The following is a 16,291-nucleotide window of genomic DNA, read 5'->3' on the forward strand; positions in this document are numbered from 1 at the left end:
TAATTTGTAAATAAAACTTTTCTGTGACTAACAGATACTGATGTTCCCAGGGTGACACCTGGATGAAGGCAATAAACCAGAGCAGTAAGAAATTCATGAAATCTACCCAGGCCCTAACACAAGAGTTACACCCCATTTCTCCCTTCAACCTCTTCCATTATTTCATACCAATACAACTTAGCCATATTCCTCCTCAGTCATTATCTTCCTCTGCCCCTTCCTTTCACTGTGCTCTCATGGCCTCTCTTCTATAAAATCTCCTTCATCCTAAATTTTTTCATCTCACACTCCCCAACTTCTCATGTTCACAAAACCCCTCTTTTTCCAAATGATACTTCATTGTTGGTTACCATATCCTTTGTGATTTGATCTCAAACTCCCCATCTAAGCAGCCCAAGGACAGAAGTCAACACATCCCTTTCTCCCTATTGCCGCTTCCAAATCCCCCTCCTCCTCCCCTGCTCTCTTCCCATGACTCAGCAGCCCTACCTCCTTTGAGGTTCATTCTTCTCCTCTTTCCAGATCCTGATCTATTCAAATAAACTACTGATGCCAATATAAGAAATAGATAAGGGAAAAGATATTGATATAGACTGCTGCTATTTTTTACAGAAGTTTAGCTAATATAAAGAGGAATTCCTTACAATTAGTGAGACCCTTCACACGTTCAACTTGCAGATGATGCTGTGTTGATTTCATCAAGCACAAACAAATGGAGGGCCTCCTCAAAGAGACCCAAGACCATTCAAAAGAGATAGACCTAACATGTCACACTGAGGGAAAAAATGGATAAAGAATGTTCATTGTACAAATTGACTATATAGGTAGATTAGCAGTCCATGGAGTTAGCCAATCTATACATATATCTTGGAATGGGTATGGCAGGTGTACAAAGAACTGGGCCTAGAACTGAAAGGGAAGAAGGGAACAGAATTGAATGTATCTGGAAAATTACACAGCACTTCCAACAAATCTTTAGCTATTCCCAAATTAAATATGTGTGTCCGTGTATGTGTGGACATAGATATATACATACATACATACATACATACATATGAAAACACCAGTATTCTTTCAATAATATTTCATGGCTATGAATCACAGAATACTTAATCTCTGAAGCATCAAAACTGATAGTGACCCAATAAAGAGATGTATTATGGGTATAAATAGGTTGAGCATATTTCCATTAATGATTGAAGAGCAAGAAGTGACATAAAAATATTATCCAGAAAATGCATGATTAGAAGATGTATCCAAATAATGGGATAACAAAAAGCAGTATGGCACAGTAATAAAAATAATAAAAAAAGATGGGACTTGAAACTACTTTGATCAAAAAGTCATTTTAAATATTATAGATACACAAATTAACTACCAAGGACATATGAAGGAAGATGCTATCTGCATCCAGAGAGAGAGTTGGTATGTAGAAGTATGTATAAAATTATTTCATATATTTATATATATATATATATATATGTGTGTGTATATATACATATATATATATATATATATATACAAACACACATACATACACACAAACATATTTGTGTCTAATGGTAGCCATTTCTAGGGCAGGGATGGTGGGGGAAGAGGACAGAAGGAGAAAAGGAAAAAATTTACATGATATCTTTATTATATATTTAAAAGGATAGCAAATTGTACATAATAGATTTGCAGTTTCATATGCAATCATCTTTTTATTATACTATGTTATAGAAATGCTTGTTTTATTCCATAAATTAAAAATAAAATAAATAAAAAATTTTAAAAATTGGGAAAAAGCTGGGTTCAAATCCTGGCTGTGACTCTTACTGAGATCTGGGCAAATCATTTAATTTCCCTTATCCTCAGTTTCCTCGTCTTGGATAAAAATGGGTATAATCCTTGTACTATCTACCTTACTGAGGTCTTGTGATGAAAATTCCTTAAAAAATCTTAAAGTGTGGTATATATATGGGCTAAGGCCCCAATTCCTACAGATCCTTATGCTTTCTCCTTTCTCACATTTCCTTCTATTTACCTATTTGTACACACATTGTATATTCCCAGTGGAATGTAAGTTCCTTGACGGCACTGGTCATTTTGCATTTGGATTTGGCCCTATAACATACTGCTTTGAAAATAGTTTTTATTTAATGTTTGCTAAATAGAATTGAAATAGATAGCCTGAGTATTACAATGGTTTTCTTGGCATGTTAAAAGACCTAGAAAAGGGACTCCAGTACATTGGGTAGATCCCTTTATGAGGATTTATCAGAAGACAAATATGTATGTGTGTGTGTGTTAAGTCATCTATTTTGTTGTTGTTCAGTCTTTCAGTTGTGTCTGACTCTTCATGACCCAATAGATGATAGCATACCAAGCCTTTCTATCCTTCACTATCTCTCAAAGTCCATCCAAGTTTGTGTTCATATTTTCCATGATACTATCTATTCATCTTATCCTCTGCCATCCCCTTTTCCTTCTATCTTCAATCCTTCCCAACATCAGGGTCTTTCCCAATATGTCCCAACTTCTCATCATGTGGCCAAAGTATTTAAGCTCCATCTTCAGAATTTGACCTTCCAGTGAATAGTCCGAATCAATTTCTTTAAGTATTGACTGATTTGATATCCTTGCTATCCAAGGAACTCTCAAAAGTCTTCTCCAGCACCACAATTCAAGTGTTGATTCTATAGCACTCAGTTTTCCTCATAGTCCAACTCTAACAACCATACATTGCTAATGGAAAAACCATAGTATACACAGATCTTTGTCTGCAAAGTGATGTCTCTGCTTTCTAGTATGCTGTCCAGATTTGCCATAGCTTTCCTTCCAAGGACCAAGTATCTTTTATTTCACGACTACAGTCACCATTTGCAGTGATCTTTGGGCCCAGGAATATAAAAGCTGACAGCTGATGCTGCTTCCATTTCTTCTCCCTCTAAATGGCAGGAATAAATACATTGAATAGTGTAATATGTAGTGTATGTGTGTGTGCATACGCACGCACACGAGCAGTGGTTATTGTCCTTCATGCTCAGAGGACCAAAATGACATCACTATATCAGGGTCAAAATACATTGGGTCTGATTGTGGCAGATCAAACCAATATGAGCTCAGAGGGCTGAAGCTGGGCACAAATAGTGCATGCAAACATTTGAAGTGGAGACATCTCTAAATCTGTGCATCTCACATTTCTTCTGAGATATATATTCACTTATACAAGGTAAGAAAGGTTGCTATCTGCAGTTCTGAAGGGAATAACTACATTGATGATGATTCACTGAAGACTAAGTGCAAAGTTCTACACTTGGATTTTTACAAATCAATTTCACAAGTACAAAATAGGGAAATATGAAGAGACAGTTTTTCTGAAAAAAAATTTAAGTGTTTTTTTGGGGATTATGTAAATTCAACTCAAGTCAATGGTGCAACAAAATAACCCAAAAAAAAGTGAACGCAATCTTAAGTTGCACGAAGAGTACGATTGTGCTCACCTGGGAGGTTCATTCTGACCTAGTCAGAACACATCTAAAATGCTCTGTTCAGTTATGAATGACACATTTTAGGAAGGATGCTACCAAGATGAAGACTGTCCAGAGGAGGAAGACTAGAATGGTGAGGTCTTTGAACAATGATATATAATAATAGCTAGTATGGCACTTTTAGCCTTACAAAGCAATTTATCTCATTAAATCCTCACAACAAATCAATGAAGATAAGTAGCTTATAATTTATTCTCCCTGTTTTACAAAAGTTGAAAAAATAGGCTAAGAGAAATTTAAGTTACTTATCTAAGGTCACACAACTAGTGTTCGAGGCAAGATTCAAACACACATCTCTCCTGATTCCCAATCTAACCCTCTTCCTACTCTACTGTGCCATCTACTATAAAAAGATTGATTAAAGGAACTGAGGGTATTTAGCATGGGCGAAGAAAAGATTTAATGGGGGAAAATAGCTTATAGCCAATGGGCAACTCTTTTAGATTAAGGTGTAGAGAATGTGCTCATCTGCACTGAGGTAGTCTCCTGACAAGGGAGTCCCCTAACAGAATAAATTACAAGTCCAGTGCCTATTCCTATCCTATGAAGGAAGAAGGATCAGATTTATTCTGCTTGGTCCTAGAGGACAGATGTAGCTGGAAATTGTAGAGGAGCAAGATGTAAGATCTTTCCTAGCAATTATAGCTGTTCTGGAATGCGATGAGTTGTTTTAAGAGGTCGTGGGTTCCCAATCCCTAAAAGTCTTCAAGCTAAGGCTAAATACTAGCAGATGTTATAATGGAGATTTCTATACAGGTACAAGCTTAACCAGAGCACCCCCAATGGTCTCTTCCCACTCTGAGATATTCTAATTTGTGATAAGAATTTTTTTCAGTTACAGTTTGGCTATAATATGTGAGAAGGAATTAGGATTTAGGGTGAAGAAAAGACTGTATTAAGGGTACATAGCTAGTAAAATTTTTTTATAGAGAACCAGATGATAAGTAAGGAGTCCAAAAGACATTTTGTTGTTGTTATTGTTTTGGAAACACAGAACTTTTTAAATTTTTTTATTTATTTTTAGCTTCCAACATTTTTTATAAGATTTTTAGTTCTGAATTTTTCTCCCTCCCTCTCCTCCACCCTCCCCAAGATAGCATGCAATCTGATATAGGCTACATTTGTACAATCATATTACACATATTTCTACATTAGTAATGTTGTAAAAGAATAAGAGCAAAAAGGAAAAATCATGAGAAATATAAAACAAAAACAACAAAAAAAAGACAATAGTATGCTTCAATCTGCATTCAGACTCCATAGTTCTTCCTCTGGATGTGAACTGCATTTTCCTTCATGAGTCCCAAAAGACATTTTGAAGGAAGATTTGGACAGAGATTATGCATAAGGAATGCATAAGAAGGAAAGGTCATCTTTGATCTTAAAGTTTCTAGCCTGATAGACTAGAAGATTTCCAGAAAGAAATGGGAAAATTGGTCAAGAGAACCAGCATATTGTATCTTTTGGATGCCAAGCACAAATTTCTTAAGATAGTCAAGAATTCATATTTTTATTATTTGTATTTTATTATTTATATTTTATATTCATTATTTCATTTACATTAATATTTTATTCATATATGCATACAGCATATTTTATTCATATCATTTATTTAGGGATTTATATTACCATGCTGTAATTTATGGCATTATTTTGTGTTAATCATTCATGATTCAATCAATCTTTGTGATCCCATAGACCATAAGATAACAGTATTGTCCATGGGGTTTTGTTGGCAAGGATACTAGAGTGGTTTGCTATTTCCTTCTCCAGTGGATTAAGGCAAACAGAGGTTATATGTCTTGTCCAGGGTCACACAGTTAGTGAGGCTGGATTTGAACTCTCATTTTCCTGATTCCAGGCCCAGCTCTGTATCCATTTAACCACGTAGCTGCCCCTTGCTATTACCTTACCATAATTTTATTAACCTTTCCTTAGTTCTACAAACAAAAGTAGTTTATGGATGATTACCATATTTCCCCACATATAAGACAGCACCCTTTTTCAAAAAATTTGGTGTCTAAAAACTGAGTGCGTCTTATACAGTGGTTGTAGATTTTTTTACTTGCATTCCCCACTTTTTTGCGCTTGTCTTTGCGCTTATTGTTTCGCATTTGTTACCGATATATTAGGTTACATTTTGCCACGTTCTGCCCAGAAATGACTCAGAAAAGATTTTTGTACAGTGGTGAATTCAAGTTAAAAGTAATTCAGTTTGCAAAAGTGAACGGAAATCGTGCTGCTGAGCGTAAGTTTGGTCCTCCTCCAACTGAGAAAACAATCCAAGACTGGCTATGGGAAGAAGAAACCCTACTGAAAACACCAGGGCAGAAGAAGGCCATGAGAGGCAAGCCAGCAAAATGGCCTGATTTAGAGAGGGAACTGAAGATATGGATTGAAGAGCAAATGGCAATTGGAATTCCTGTGTCCACAAAAATGGTTCAGCATGAGGCAAGAAGAATTGCTGATGAAAAAGAAGTTACTGATTTCAAAGAAGGACACAAGCTTCAGGTTCATGAAACAGAAAGGACTAAGCATGCGCACATGCACCAGACTTGCCCAAAAGATGCCTGAGAGCTATGGGCAGATGAATAAAACTTGAGTTCAATAACTTTATGTAATATATTTTTTTTCAAATTTTGGGCCCCAAAATTAAGGTGCATCTTATACATGGGGAATACGGTAACTCTGTGTACCCTTTTATGAGAAAGTCTTTTGCCTAATCTTTCATTCTTCCAAAGTTCTCATGGTTCAAAACATATTTGGTTATATAGAGAATTCTCCAACTAAACCACTATCCCCATAAATTCATAGCTCACCACATTCTTCTTCCTCTTCACTGCTGATATAGTCACACACAGAAGTCTCAAACCACATAAGTTGAAAACAAGCTTTAGAAGTGATAATTAGGCACTGAAGTGAACTTAACACTTTCTAAAAAGGAAATTCATCACTACTGGGTTTTGGGTTTTGTTTTGTTTTCAGAATCTAGTACCTAACTCACCATTTCTAACTCTGCTTTGGGAAACTCTAGTAATCCTTTCTAGTCTTCACTTTATCCTTCCTAAAATCTCTTTTCCTTTTCTTAGAGGGAATATAAACATAAACCAAATTCATTAAACACTGTGACTGCTATATCATGAAACCATTAAGCAACTGTCATTATCATATGTTAAAAGATAATTGAGTAGCTTACTTTCAAATGGAGGTTCAATTTTCAGCAAAATTGTCTCAAGTTTGTGATGGACATGGAAAAGAACACTGGTTATTAGCTATGTGAGGTCACTTTTTGTTTTCTCATCTCTAAAATGGAAATAGTGTTTTTCTGCTTATCCCCACATGGTTGACGTGATAAAGACATTTTTAAATCTTAAAGCATTATATAAGTACATTGTTGTTATACTCCAGATCAGCAGGAAGAATCAGATGACATTAGATTATAAAACCAATACGTCAACAGGATATAATTGTAAGGGCATTCAAATAGGTGGCCTCCCTCAGCTAAAAGCAGGTAGATAATCTTTTATCTTCCTAAAGATTTCAGTTTCAAGAGGCAAAGGAAGTAGTAAAAGGAAATGTTTCGTATCTGATTTGTAGAAATAAAAAGGAACTCAAAGTGAAAAGGAAATGACCTAAGTGAACAGTAGTCTTACTACCTTAGATTATGATAGATATAGAAGGGAAATGATACATGAAATAGACTTTAGGATAACAGATTTTTAAAATTTCAGGACAGGAAGGTAGGGCCTCTTAACCTGAGATTCTAAAAGGGAAGCTGATTGAGGGGGAAGGAGGAGGTCCCCTTCAGCCACAGCAAGAGGGACCTTTCCCATTAATCTCCCTAGCCTCCTGAGCTAAAGGACTGCTGCACTCCATCTTTCTGCTGGCTCAACTGTTCCAGGATTTTTTCTGGGGTGGTATTTTCTGGGTTTTTCAAGGTCAATAAGGGAGGGTGAGAGCAAGTTACTGCTTTACTCCCCCATCTTGGCTCCTGGAAGTCTAAAAAGTGCTTTTCTCACAACTCTGAGGTAGACTATATATATATTATTTTATTTTTTCCTTTTTACAAATGAGGAAATATGCTCAGAGAAACTATCCATATTTAAATTAAAAATCCTTAAAGTACAGTGTTCTTTCCATGACACCATGCTTCTTCATCTACTTCATTTTAAAAGAATAAGATCAAGAAGATTAATGTCCCTTAACACCTAGGGATTTTAATAAATAGTGAGGAGAATAAAGAAAGCTAACAAGATCAAGGTGTATCTGATTTTCTAGTTGCATGCAAAAACTTTTTTTTTTGTTTTTTGTTTCTGAACATCTGTTTTTAAAACTTTTGAGTTCCAAATTCTCTCCCCTCTTCCCTTCCCACCCACCCTCCCTAAGAAGGCAAGCAATTCAACATAGGCCACATGCATATCATTATGTATAACCCTTCCACAATACACATGTTGTGTAAGACTAACTATATTTTGCTCCTTCCTAACCTATCCCCCTTTATCAAATTTTCTCCCTTGACCCTGTCCCTTTTCGAAAGTGTTTGTTTTTGATTACCTCCTCCCCCTATCTGCCATCCCTTTTATCATCCCCCCCCCTTTTTTATCTTCTTCCTCCTTCTTTCCTGTGGGGTAAGATACCCAAATGAGTGTGTATGGTATTCCCTCCTCAGGTCAAATCTGATGAGAGCAAGATTCACTCATTCCCCCTCACCTGCCTCCTCTTCTCTTCCTACAGAACTGCTTTTTCTTGCCACTTTTATGTGAGATAATTTACCCCATTCTATCTCTCCCTTTCTCCCTCTCTCAATATATTCCTCTCTCATCCCTTAATTTGATTTTATTTCTTTTAGATATCATCCCTTCATCTTCAACTTACTCTGTGCCCCCCCCTCTCTCTCCCTCTATCTATATCTATATCTATATATATGTGTATATACACATACATATATAATACATACACACATGTACATATATATATATGCATATACACACACATACATATGCATATTCCCTTCAGCTACCCTAATACTGAGGTCTCATGAATCATACACATCATCTTTCCATGTAGGAACGTAAGCAAAATAGTTCAACTTTAGTAAGTCCCTTGTGATTTCTTTTTCTTGTTCTTTTTCTTGATTACCTTTTCATGCTTCTCTTGATTCTTGTGTTTGAAAGTCAAATTTTCTATTCAGCTCTGGTCTTTTCACTGAGAAAGCTTGAAAGTCCTCTATTTTATTGAAAATCCATATTTTGCCTTGGAGCATAATACTCAGTTTTGCTGGGTAGGTGATTCTAGGTTTTAATCCTAGCTCCATTGACCTCTGCAATATCGTATTCCAAGCCTTTCGATCTCTTAATGTAGAAGCTGCCAGATCTTGGATTATCCTGATTGTGTTTCCACAATACTCTAATTGTTTCTTTCTGGCTGCTTGTAATATTTTCTCCTTGATCTGGGAGCTCTGGAATTTGGCAACAATATTCCTAGGAGATTTCTTTTTGGGATCTATTTCAGGGGGCGATCGGTGGATTCTTTCAATTTCTATTTTGGCCTGTGGCTCTAGAATATCAGGGCAGTTCTCCTTGATAATTTCTTGAAAGATGATATCTAGGCTCTTTTTTTGATCATGGCTTTCAGGTAGTCCAATAATTTTTAAATTATCTCTCCTGGATCTATTTTCTAGGTCAGTGGTTTTTCCAATGAGATATTTCACATTATCTTCCACTTTTTCATTCCTTTGGTTCTGTTTTATAATATCTTGATTTCTCATCAAGTCACTAGCTTCCACTTGCTCCAATCTAATATTTAAGGTAGTATTTTCTTCAGTGGTCTTTTGGACCTCCTTTTCAGTTTGGCTAATTGTGCCTTTCAACACATTCTTCTCCTCATTGGCTTTTTGGAGCTCTTTTGCCATTTGAGTTAGTCTATTTGTTAAGGTGTTGTTTTCTTCAGTATATTTTTCAGTATTTTTTTTTGTCTCCTTTAACAAGTTACTGACTTGTTTTTCATGGATTTCTCGCATCCTTATTTCTCTTCCCAGTTTTTCCTCTACTTCTCTAACTTGCTTTTCCAAATCCTTTTTGAGCTCTTCCATGGCCTGAGACCAGTTCATGTTTTTCTTGGAGGCTTTTGTTGTAGGCTCTTTGACTTTGTTGACTTCTTCTGGCTGTATGTTTTGGTCTTCTTTGTCACCAAAGAAGGATTCCAAAGTCTGAGACTGAATCTGGGTGTGTTTTTCGCTGCCTGGCCATGTTCCCAGTCAACTTACTTGACCCTTGAGTTTTTCAGCAGGGTATGACTGCTTGTAGATTAAAGAGTTCTATGTTCCAAGCTTGGGCAAATGCGCTGCCACACCAGCACTCCTCCTTCCTCAAGAACCCCCAACCCAGACTAGACTTAGATCTTCAGCAGGCTGTGCACTCCTGCTCTGATCCGCCACTTAATTCCTCCCACCAAGTGGGCCTGGGGCCGGAAGCAACTGCAGCTGTAGTTCTGTAGCTGTCCCACCTCCTCTGCCCCCAGGACGGTGGCCAAACCGCAAACTCCTTCCCCTCCCCTCAGCTTTTCCCACTAACCTTCTCTGTTATCTTTGGTGTTTGAGGGTTGAGAAGTCTGGTAACTGCCACAGCTCACTGATTCAGGGCGCCAGGGCACGCTCCGCCCGGCTCCTGGTCTCGTTTATCCTTGCCGCCCATGCTGGGCTCTGCTCCGCTCCGCTCCCCTCCCAGCTCCATGCAGGATAGACCTTACCCCAAGACTATCCAGGTTGTCCTGGGCTGGAGCCCTGCTTACCTCTGCTATTCTGTGGGTTCTGCAGTTCTAGAATTGGTTCAGAGTCATTTTTTATAGGTTTTTGGAGGGACTTGGTGGGGAGCTCACGCTAGTCCCTGCTTTCCAGCCACCATCTTGTCCCTCCCACCATTTTCCCCTCCACTATAAAAGCTCTCCTTTGTGTGCCTCTCTTATGTGAGACAATTTTCCCTTTTTTTTCTTTTTCCTTCTCCCTTTTCCCAGGGTATCCCTCTTCCATGCCTATCCATTTTTCTTCATGACCCCAACATAACTAACTCATGCCCACATCCTTTCTACATAGGATCCTTCTAACTGCCCTAACAATGATAAAGTTCTTAGAAAATGCACGTATCATCTTCCCATATGGAAAGGCATACATTTGACCTTATGATTTCTCTTTCATGCTTCCTGACTATGGCTCCATGGTATTTGAATAGTTTCTTTCTGGCTGCTTGGAGTATTTTCTTTTTTCCCTGGGAGCTGTGGAATTTGGTTGTAATATTCTTGGGAGTTTTTATTTTGGGATTTCTTTCAGGAGGTGATCAGTGGATTCTTTTAATTTTTATTGTACCCTCTGGTTCCAAAATACCGGGACAGTTTTATTTTATAATTTCTTGAAATATGCTGTCTAGGCTCTTTCTTTGACCATGGTTTTCAAATAATTCAATAATTTTTAAATTACACCTTATCAAGCTATTTTTCAGGACAGTTCTTTTTCCAATTTTATGTGTCACAATCTTCTTTTATTTTTTCATCCTTTTGACTTTGTTTGATTGTTTCTAGATGTCTGATAGAGTCACTAACTTCCACTTGTTCAATTCTAATTTTTAATGAACTATTTTCTTCATTGAGCTTTTGTACCTCTTTTTCCATTTGGCCAATTCTTCTTTTTAAGGAGTTGTTTTCATCAGTGAATTTTTGCACTTCCTTTTCCATTTGACCAACTCTATTTTTAAGGTGTTATCTTCTTCAGTATTTTTTGTGCTTCATTTACCAAGTCGTTAATTGTGATTGGATAATTTTCTTCTTTTGCTTTTATTTCTTTACCTATTTTTCTTCTAGAACTCTTATTTTTGAATTTCTTTAGTTCTTCTAGAAATTCCTGTTGGGCTTGTGGTCAATTCACATTTTTCTTTGAGGCTTTGTTTATAATTGCTTTGACTTCTTTGTTTTCTTCCGAATTGTTATCTTGATCTTCGCTGTCACCAAAGTAGTTTTTTATGGTGAGGTTCTTTTTTTGTTGTTTGCTCATTTTTCTACCCTATTTCTTGATTTGGAACTGTATGTTAATGTTGGGCTCTGTTCCCTAAATTGGGGGTTTGAGAGGGGCTCTGTCTCAAGCTTCAGGTTTTTTGACCTGTTGTTTTCAGAATTTTTTCTGGGGTTTGGGAGTTTTGAGTGCTTCCAAAATGGTGTTATCTAGGGAGAGGTTTGGTAACTGCTCTCTTAGTTTGCACTCTGGTTCTTAGCCAGGAAGGGTCCTAATCCCTTGGGGTTGCAATTGGCACTGCTCCTAAGGGACTCTATTCCCTTAGAACCAGAAGTGATATTGCCTTTTAGGGCTTCCACTCCCTCCTGAATGAAAGTGCTCCTCTCTGCCCTTGAACTGTGACCCAGAATTGGGTACAGGCAATGGAGTTGCCAAACAGCATCTGGTTCTATGCCCAGTGCTAGCACGGGGGAAATCTTTCTCATCAATTGCTAGGTCCTCTTACCATCTCTGGCTTGAGAGCTCTCCAAACTGCTACTGCTTCTGTCACCACCACTTAGTCCCACCACTGGTATTTTATCCATGTGGGCCCCAGGCCAGCCTACTCTTCCATGTCATAGATCTATCATTCTGACCTCCTATGTCTTACTGTGACAGTTTGTTGGCTCTGTAACTCCAGAATTCTGTTTGAGGCATTATTTTAAAGTTGTTTGAAGGCGAATGTTGGGAGAACTTGGCTGAGAGCTTCTCTACTCTGCCATCTTGGCTCTGCTTCTTTATATGCCTCAGTTTCCTCATCTATAAAATGTAGACAATATCTAGAATTTATTTCAAAAGGTTGCTGTAAGGCTCAAATCTATGTAAAAACCTTTGAAAACCTTAAAGTGTTATTTATATGGCAATTATCAACTGTTCAATGGCTCTGTGATCAGAAGAGAAAAGGTAAATAGCAGATTCCAAATAAAGGAAGTGAATAGTCCTTTTACCACGTGTCACAGGCTTTTACCCAAGCAGTAGACTCCCATGGGCTCTGCCCTTCTGCCCTTAGATTCTGGAGTTCTTCAGAGAAGCAGCCTGGGGTAGTTTGAGTAAGTGTCCAGCTTCAGATCTTTCTGACTCTAAAAAGACTCCATCAAAGAAACTGATGTGACCAGTAGGCATGGCCATCCAGGAACAGGGTATCAGATACAAAAAAGCAGAAGATATACATAGGCAAGAGAGGCTAGAATCTCAAGAAATTTATAGAGCAGACATGCTGACAAGACCCTTTTCCATGGTTTACAGGGGATTCCTGGGGCCTATGCATGAGAAGGGATCTATCTCATGACAAGAGGGAATATGCAGAACACATGGGAATCCAAAGAGATCCACTGGAGGGAATCACATGATGTTGGTATCCGATAAAGAAGCTAAAATTCCAGTAGAGATGCAGATGGAGAGTAAGCATATCATGAAGACTGCAAGACAATGTCAGGTAAGACTGTGAAAAAGGAAGCCTTTGGGCCTTTGCATCTTGTAGCAAAAAACACAAGGAAGATGGCTCCTTGACAAGGAGGCACAAAAAAAAGGGAGAAAAAGAGCAGTATATCAAGCAGCCATATTCACCAAGGCACAAAAAAGTGAGAACCTTACTGATTCTTCACTATTCCTCTGAGTCACTGCCTTGGTCAGGTCAAGGAAAAGGAAAGAATGAACCTCTAGCATCCCCAAGTTCTTTCCCCAAAGAGAAAGAGGTGGGGGTGGGTGGCTCAGAGTTTATAATTGGTTTTTTATTGGGTTTAATAAAGCCTGTCCTATTAGCCTTCACACGTGCACCACAGTTAAGGGATCTTTTAAAGAGAGCAAAATAGTACTGAAGTTCTCAGGATTTCCTAAAGTAGGGGCACTAGCCAGAAATTTTAAATCCCCCTAAAATATGTAAGTCCATCAGGTCAGGGGCCACAGTCAAACTTGGGGAACTGTGGAGAAAGGTGGAAGATAATGACAGTATAGGGGCTCGTGGAACCTATTAGAAACAGAGACTCACATTCCCCAATTGAGAAATGGTCAAAGGATATGAACAGGCAGTTTTCAGATGAAGAAATTAAAGCTATATAAAAATGCTCTAAATCACTATAGATTAGAGAAATGCAAATTAACACAATTCTAAGGTACCACACGACACCTATCAGATTAGGTAAGATGACAAAACAGGAAAATGATAAATGTTGGAGAAGAGGTAGGAAAATTGGAACACTAATGCATTGTTGATGGAGTTGTGAACTGATGCAACCACTCTGGAGAACAATTTGGAACTATGCCCAAAGGGCTATAAAACTGTGCATACCTTTTAACCTAGCAATACTACTTCTAGGTTTGTATCCCAAAGAGGTCATTAAAATGGGAAAAGGACCTGCATGTACAAAAATATTTATAGTAGTTCTTTTCGTGGTGGCCAAGAATTGGAAATTGAGGGGATGTCTATCAATTGGGGAATGGCTGAACAAGAAGTGGTATACGAATGTGATAGAATACTATTGTTCCGTAAGAAACTGTGAGCAAGTAGATTTCAGAAAAACCTGGAAAGACTTACATGAACTGATGCTGAGTGAAGTGAGGAGAACATTGTACATAGTAGCAGCCACATTGTGCAATGACCAACTTTGGTAAACTTAACTCTTCTCAGCAATACAAGGATCTAAGACAATTCCAAAAGACTCGGGATGGACAATGCTATCCACATGCAGAGAAAGAACTATGGAGTCTGAACGCAGATTGAAGTATACTATTTTCTCTCTCTCTTTTTTTCTTTTTGGTTTCTTCTTTCTCATGGTTTTTCCCTTTAGTTCTTATTCTTCTTTATAACATGACTAATGTGGAAATATGTGTAATATAATCATACATGTATAGCCTATATCAGATTGCGTGCCATCTTGGGTGGGGGGGAGCACAGGGAGGGGGAGAAAATTTAGAACTCATAATCTTGTAGAAGTGAATGTTAAAAACTAAAAAGAAATTAATAAAATTTTAAAAAAGAAACAGAGTCTCAAGGACGGCTTCTGATGAAAAAATCAACATTGTTCAATGCAATGAAGTGATGAAGTGAAGCCCATCCTCTGACTTTGTTGGGGTCTCACCAAAGCTATTACTATAAGTCACAAGGACCCTGAATGGTTGGGTAGGTGGAGGGAGAGGATGCTTCTTTACTCACTATAAGCTCACATGTAAACTTTTTCCACGTCTTTCTTTTGTAAGTAAAATCACTCTCTTTTGGAGCCTTGTTAGTTCAAGTCCTTGTAACAGGAATTGGTAGGGTTAACTATTCTTAAGTGTGTGTGCTAAATGCTCAAGTTCCCCAGCTTCCCCCTAGTGTGGGCAAGAGACAAGAAGAGGGAAGTGTACCCAGCCCCTTCAAATCAAAAAGAAGTCTTTGAAAAAAGGGTCACAAAAATAAAACTAACTGGGCTCAGTGTTTGAAGGATAAGACAGCACAAAATTGCGGGGTGGGGAGAGAGAAGAGGGGATGGCCAGTTATAACATCAGAAGACTCATAAGAAGTGAGTAAAGTCCGTATCAATAATACAGCAGAATTTTAACTGTTAGTCCAAAGGCAGAGAGACTAATTGCCCTGTGACTTGATTGGAGAAAGCTGGCAGGGAAGAAGTCAAGATAAGGACTTATTTTATAAAACTCTCCAACTGTTCAGACTTTATTACTCTTCTTACTTAGCATTTTCCAATTGCTTGAGTAAACGTAAACTCAGTACTATGTTCTCCAGTAGCCCCTCCAAGTGGTAACAAGATCAGTAATTTAGATACTGTGTTCTCTAAGGAGCTAGAGAGAGGGACAGTGAGAGTATTCAGTCCTTGTTTAGTTTTGAGTTACTCCTCCACTCCACTTTCCTCGTGGAGTTCTTTAGCTGTTTCTCTCTTGTTTTTAATTGGGGTCTTAAGCTGTTTTTAATTCTCCTTTGGAGCAAGAGCATTACACACTCCCAAACTCTAATTTAGGGTCTGTGCCAGAGTTGTAAAGACCTAGTGGCCGAAGTAATTCCAAGTGTCAGTGTACCTGGTTGCCTACTGGTAGCCAGGAGCAGCAGTAAAAAGGAAGACTTCACTGGTCAGATTACAATGGAAACTGGTTGAAATGTTAAGGGCTCTCAAGACTACTACCAGCCAGAGATTCAACGATATTTTAGTAAAGAAACTAAAATTATTGTGCTCTTTATTGCTTAATTTACAAATTTACAAAAACTATACTGCATTATCTCCTACGTGGTGGTGGTGTTCAGTCATTTTTTCAGTCATGTCTGACTTTCCATGACCTCATTTGGGGTTTAGTTTGCTATTTCCTTCTCCAGTACATTTTACAGATGAAGAACTGAGGCAAACAAGGTTAAGTGACTTGCGCAGGGTCACACAACTAAGTGTCTGAGGTTGGATTTGAACTCAGGAAAATGAGTACTCTTGACTCCAGGACCTGCATTCTAACCATTAAGCCACCTAGCTTCCCCATCATTTAAATACCATAAAGTAAATAAGACAACTTCCTCCCACCTACACATCTCTCTATATCTCTCTTTAGTCTCACAAAATAGTTAAGTGGCACAATAGCTAGAATACACAACCTGGAGGCAGAGATAAAATCTTCCCTCTGACAATTACTAGCCATGTGACTCTGGGCAAGTCAACATCTTTGAATTTCAGTTTCTTCATCTGTGAAATGCAGATAATCACAGCACCTAGGTCAGAGAGTTGTTGTAAAGATCAAAAAAGATAAT

This window comes from Trichosurus vulpecula, chromosome 7 (assembly GCF_011100635.1).
Source record: "Trichosurus vulpecula isolate mTriVul1 chromosome 7, mTriVul1.pri, whole genome shotgun sequence".
Classification (NCBI taxonomy): Eukaryota; Metazoa; Chordata; class Mammalia; order Diprotodontia; family Phalangeridae; genus Trichosurus; species Trichosurus vulpecula.